The sequence below is a fragment of the Heloderma suspectum genome, chromosome 1 (genome assembly GCF_057233095.1).
Source record: "Heloderma suspectum isolate Gila_16-S chromosome 1, 16-S_ref, whole genome shotgun sequence".
In the NCBI taxonomy this organism is placed as follows: Eukaryota; Metazoa; Chordata; class Lepidosauria; order Squamata; family Helodermatidae; genus Heloderma; species Heloderma suspectum.
This window is the reverse complement of record NC_139458.1, coordinates 268985224-268991223: the sequence shown is the minus strand read 5'-3', so window position 1 is coordinate 268991223 and position 6000 is coordinate 268985224. Positions and strand designations below refer to the sequence as shown.

General features: G+C 43.4%; 1 protein-coding gene across 1 annotated transcript in view; it reads left to right on the top strand.

Moving 5' to 3' along the window:
* The first annotated feature begins 3484 nt into the window (after nucleotides 1-3484).
* The window catches only part of VSNL1 (visinin like 1), a 108782-nt gene continuing 106266 nt past the window's right edge, over nucleotides 3485-6000 (top strand). Inside the window, exon 1 of the mRNA XM_084826585.1 lies at nucleotides 3485-3694. The gene's annotated coding sequence lies outside the window, so the exon portion shown is untranslated. The remainder of the gene's footprint in view (nucleotides 3695-6000) is intronic.

Here is a 6000-nt window from a genome sequence, read left to right as displayed (position 1 = left end):
ACTCAGCCTGCCATTTGCTTGGATGTAGCCGAGTCCAGAGCCAATAACCTGCTTTGCACATAAAGCTAACCCATGGTTTATTTAACCAATGGTTAAGCTATGGTATGTTGCCCTATCCAGAGTTTGTCTGGCAGACAATCAAACTGTATTTTGTTTTCTCAATCCCTAGGTTGTTAGTTTCCCTCCTCCTTCACCCACTCCCTCCCTGTATCCGAAATGCCTCCGCAGCACTGTAGTATTGGCATGTCGAGTGGCTGGGGTTTTTTTACTACTCTTGCCAGCCACCTCTGTAGCCTGGTGAAACAACCAATGAATGGCCCATTATTCTGGGTTCACACATAGTGACAACCCATGGTTTAAACAACCCAGAGCTCACAACCCAACAACAAACCATGGGTTGTCTTTCTGGGTTGTTTGTGATTAACAAATAAGTGTTTGTTAGCACAACTGAGTTCACACATCACAACAACCCAGAATTCAATAACGCATAAACCATGAGTTATTTAAACCCATGATTTATTTTTTTAAACCATGGGTTAGTGTTATGTGCAAACTAGGCCAATAATGTGTCTCTTAACCATTGCTAACCAATACTGCTACTTTTAGCATTTATTTAGTGATAAAAGTTTGCAAGAAAGTTGTGAAACCAGAGCTCTGATTATTGGATCAAAGCAAGAGCCATCTTTCTGTCTTCTTCACAGGAACATCTACAAAAAACGTAGCTGTACATGGTGGATCTCTTCCTTCTATACAACTCTTGAAGTCCTTCTCTGCAATTAGTTTATCATGCAGCACATTTATTGCACATAATCTCGGCATACTCCTTTGTTTGTTGCAGTTGTGAAAATACTTCATTTTCCAAGAACTCAAAACACAATATCCTCTTGTAACTGTAAAAATAAAAACACCATCATTTCTCTTTAAACAATAAGGTAATAGGAGATTATTTATTTATTTAATAGATTTATATACTGCTTACCATATCTAAAATATCTTTAAGTGGTTATGAGTACAGAACAGGAAAAGAAGGCCAAACAAGGAAGTGAACTTATGATTTCTTGGCATCACACAGTGATGAGCTAAATGAGTACATATAATCCTGTAGCCCATCTCCCTCTTGGTATATTGTTTGGGTTCAAATGTAACACGAAACCATAATTAGAAAAACACAAATGGGCCTCAGGCACATGTGTTCCTCCTCTTCTCTCCTCCTCTGGTGCAACCATGAGATCAGATGTATCCACTTCCATTTTCAACTAACCACAGTTTATTGCATCTGAACCCAAACTAGTCAGTTTAAACTATGATTTGTCCAAATAATCTACGGTCAAACTATGATTTCTGATCCTGGTTGTTTGGATAAACCAGTTAAAACTAACTGCAGTTCCTAGTTTGAACAAAATGATAAAATGCAGTTAGTTGAAAACAGAAGTGGATGCTTCTGATCTCCCCACAGCCATGTCAGAAAGAGTAGCAGGCTTGTACATGTAATGCCCGGCTATGTTAGTGTAACATCCGAACCAGGCCACTGTCACAATTTGGGTCTGGACATGATACTTCCCAGATAAGCATTTCCCTTTCCTTCTTCAGTTGGTGGCTTTTCATCATAAAGGGATCTCTGCGATGCTTGGATTCAGACTAGGGCCAATGTAGCAGGCAAGAAGTACTCCCTTCTTCTGACTTGTTAGCCTGACTTTTTTTTATTTAAAAAAGGGCGGGGGGGGGAGGAGGAGTGAGTCCCTCAACAAGAAAGGGAACATCCTAAAATGCATTTGGCAAGATACATTTTGAATTGGACTTGTTCCCATGGGAAGCTCATTAATCACCTCTTCCTACATGAACCTTACCAAGATCCATGTTCAGTTTCTTTCTGAAGCCCTCTTCATCTCTTTGCTGAAGGAAATATGGCTGGTGTCGATGATGGGGATGGTGTTTTCCCATGAGGCACCCAAACTGTGGGACACCCTGCAAGGGAGTTTTGTTTACATGTTTCGAAACTGGCTCTTAAGACAGGTAGGTTTTTTGTTTTGTTTTTTACTTAAAGACTACAATGTTTTTAGCTGTGCACTGACGGTTCATAATAGTGCTCCTATTTTCTTCATTTTTATGGTTATTATTGTATTTTGACTTCTTTTATTTTATATAATGCTGCAATTTAAGCTATCTTTTTGCACATGCTTGTCACAGAAAGGCAGGGTAAAAATGATAATGCAAATAAATGATTAAAGAATTAAATGGAGACAAGCCGAAGATCATGACCGGGTTCACATGATCACCCCAGCCCATCACTGCTTATTTAAGCCACTTTAAGGTTATGGTGCATGCTGCCCACCCTTTTCAATATTTAAGCCATGGCTTATCATGTTGTGAGAGTTATAAGAGAGTTCGCTTATCCAGCGAAGGTGGGTTATGCGAGAGTTAAACAAGACATATTTGTTTGCCCAAGTGTTTCCCTGACTGTTAGCACTGCCAGTTATCCCTGGTTATTTTAAGGAGATATGTTATTGTTTTATTGATTGGTTTCATGGTATTTTATCATGATTTTATCTTGTAAATGGCTTTGGTTTTGTTTGTTTTTCTAAAAATGAAGTGTTATAAGAATTCTCTGGAAAATACATAATAGTGTGGGGGGGACTCTTTTCCCAAAGTTTCTCCTATACTTTTTGACGCTACTCTTCCCCTTCCAACAAACTACACATGTGTAAAATCTTTAACATTGATCCCATAATTTTAGATAGTAGTAGTGTTAAGGGACAGACCTAAATCTAGGCAAGTTTCTAAGTGAGTTGAAAGCGGCTGGAGAGAGGGCCTTTGCTTCCCGTAGGGTAGGCACATATTTCTTTCGTGCCAGTGTAAACTCTACAAAACCTGTTTTAACAGAAGCAAAAATAGGATGAATGTATATACCACGGGCAGCGGTCCTGCTTTCAAACTGCCTGCCACTCTATAAACACCACTGTGACACCGGCGGCCTGTATTCGCCGGCACTGCTGCAGGCTGTTCTGACGTCTCATGCTCCATCCTTAGAAAACTGTCCACTTCACTTCGTGCCCCATCCTTATTCTTCTCTCTCGGCCCTTCCCATTTACCCCGCTTAATTCTGCTATTCATAGCAAACACAAGCATCGCATCCGCAGCTTTGAGGAAGGCTCCATTATCATAACAACTCTACCCAAGAGGATGCCTCCCCGTCCACCGCTTTGTTTCTCTGCTCGTTGTCAGCCACCGTGATCTGCGTGGGCAAGCTTTTGAGTTGGAGCCTTTTCCTAGTGCGGGCAGAAGCGTCAGCTGGGCTTACTGCGCCTGCTCAGTTCCAAACGAGCATGCCCGGTAGCAGCAAAGCCACTGATGCGACGGGCAGCAGATTTCTACATTACCCCGGCCAGGTTTTTTTCCCCCTTTTTTTTTCCTGGCAAGCGCCTGCGCACAGCAGCTCCATCCTGCAAGGGAACCTTGAATTTCTTCGGGATTCCTGATCTGCAGTGCAGAGCAAAGCGGAGGAACGTGTTGCAGGCTGCTGCTGGGTTTGCAGAAGCGATCCAAACGGGATTTAAACGGCAGAGACAGGAAGAGACAAGCAGGGACCAATTCATTCCTGATTCTTAAGCAAACCTCAATTATTATTAATTTAAAAACAACAATTGCACCGTTGAGTTTCAGCCTTTGCTTTAGGGGACAGCATACACCACAAACTGTAAGTGATCCTTCTACTCTTGGATGTTAAATGCAGTCAGAATTACCGGGGTTTGCCTTTGCACAACTTAAGCACCGAGGCGGTGGTGAAATCAAAATACAGCTCTGTTGGGCTCTGTGCATCACCTTGTTCTTGGCTAGGGATCAAGGTAAAAGAGGGCGAGCAGCTTGGGGGTTTGTTTTATTTATTTATTTATTTATTTTGGTGAGGAGTATGTAGGAGGCGGAGAAGGAGAAAGCGAAAAGAGGCGGGAGAAGATAATTGCTGGTGGTTACTAAAAAAGCCCCTATAAATAGAATAATTTCTCCATATGATCACAAATCCCTAGATGATGCAGATCTGTCAAAGTTGCTCTTTAGACTCTTGTCGATGCTATCAAATGTGAAAAGAAGACGGTGTCAGTTGGATCTCAGACCTGTTTGACGTCGTTTGCAGATACGTCCCTTCCCCCCCCCCCCCATAGAAGTATTTGGAAGTGAGGGGAGTGATTGAGATGTATCTAGATAGTGGACTTGTGTGCCATATGTTGGTACTTAGAAGCTTAAAGCAATATGCTTAAGTTATCTCTACCCGCCCCCCCCGCCGAGTGTTTAGAAATCCTCTTAACAAAGTTGAGTGATGTTGTTGTTATCTTTTTGTATGTTCCCGTTTATTTATATATTTATTTTGCCAAACTGAGAAAAAAGGGTATCCATGATATACATAATAAATTGCCCTAAAGCTGTTTTAAGACGAGAAGCTGCATGCTGTAATGATCTGGCTTTTAAAACACCACCACCAAAACCACGCTGAATTAGGACATCCAAAGGGAGTATTGATCTCTAGGTTAATAATTTGCATTTGGCTATCTTTTCCTTTTCCAACTGATGAGAGATGAAAGTCTTTGACATTTCAAATCACTTTTTAAAAACGCATCAAAGAAAAGGTCATTCGTTTTCCAGTGTAAAGAGATCATGTGAAAGAGCGTTTCCCGCAAGGTCATCCAACCCATTAGGATTATTCCAAACAACAGCAACAACAAGCGGACTGCTTAGCGAGGTTACTTCCTCGATATTCTTGGCTACGGTTGATCGATTTTCTCCTTTTACTAGGAACACGCGGTTGGTGCACGTGCAGTGTATTTTAAGGAGCAGACAATGGTATTTTTGTATATATATGTATAAAGTGTGTGTGCGCGCGCGCGCCCGCGTAAGAGATATTTCCCTGCATGTGAGGGGATTGAGGGAGCGCCAGAGCTCTTCCCCATGACACACTCCAGACGTGCTGTGATAACTGCTTGGTGGATACGAATGGGGCCGGGGGTGTGGGTGGAAGGAGGGGGAAATGGAGCTCCCCAAACGCCCAGGTCGCGTGCGACCCATATGCAGGAGACATGAGAAGGAGGTTTAGAGGAGACGCGAGCCTGTTTCTGAGGGGAAACATCAAAACAATAGGAGGAGCGGGTTGAGACAGGTCCGAAAACAGACTCGCGCCGAAAGCGAGGCGTTCTACTCAGCGATGGCTCAGCCAATCAAGATGCGCTGTGATGTTTCCTGGGGAGAGAGAGACACAGAGAGAAAACCCACCAGCCCGGTCCGCTGCAGTGTTACACCTGATTAAGACTGCGGCCCTAGGCGCCTTTATTTGGAAGTCACCTCCCTTTGCATTCGAATCGGACTTCTCAGCAACTGTTTGGTTAGACTTACTGCCATGTCTAGTAGCACGCGGATATGCTCCTGACTGAGGCGGTGCTGTTATTTCAGGCAGGGCTGGCTCAAGACGTTTTGCTGTCTGAGGCGAAGGTTGTTAGTGATGGAACAGCATCTTCTAATGCTCACGGCCCCAACCATGGCACCCTCCAGGTGTTTTGGACTCCAACTTCTGTCAACCCCAGTCAGTATGGCCAGTGGTCAGAAATGCACAGAGTTGTAGTCCAAAAGATTTGAAGGGCGCCTGGTTGAGGAAGGCTGCTCTAATACACCCAAGGGCAGCTGGCTAGCACAGGGCAGGCTGTGTGGCGTGCACACAGCGCTGCTTGCTCCCCGCCCCTCTGCATCTGCTGCCCGAGGCAGCTGCTTCACTCTGCCTAATGGTAGGGCCAGCCCTAATTACAGGGTAAATAATGAGGAGGGAGGCAATAGTGTTCTGTGGAACAAGTCTTTTTAGACAAGTACATGTAGCTTTTCCGCCAAAATTGGGAAGATGGGGGGGCATTCCATGTTGTTTTTTAAGGAAATCATATATGACAGGCTTCCATTACTTGAAAGGGAATTTGTTTTGTCTATGAAAAAATGAAAGCCATTTTTATACAGCTGCATTTGTTATTC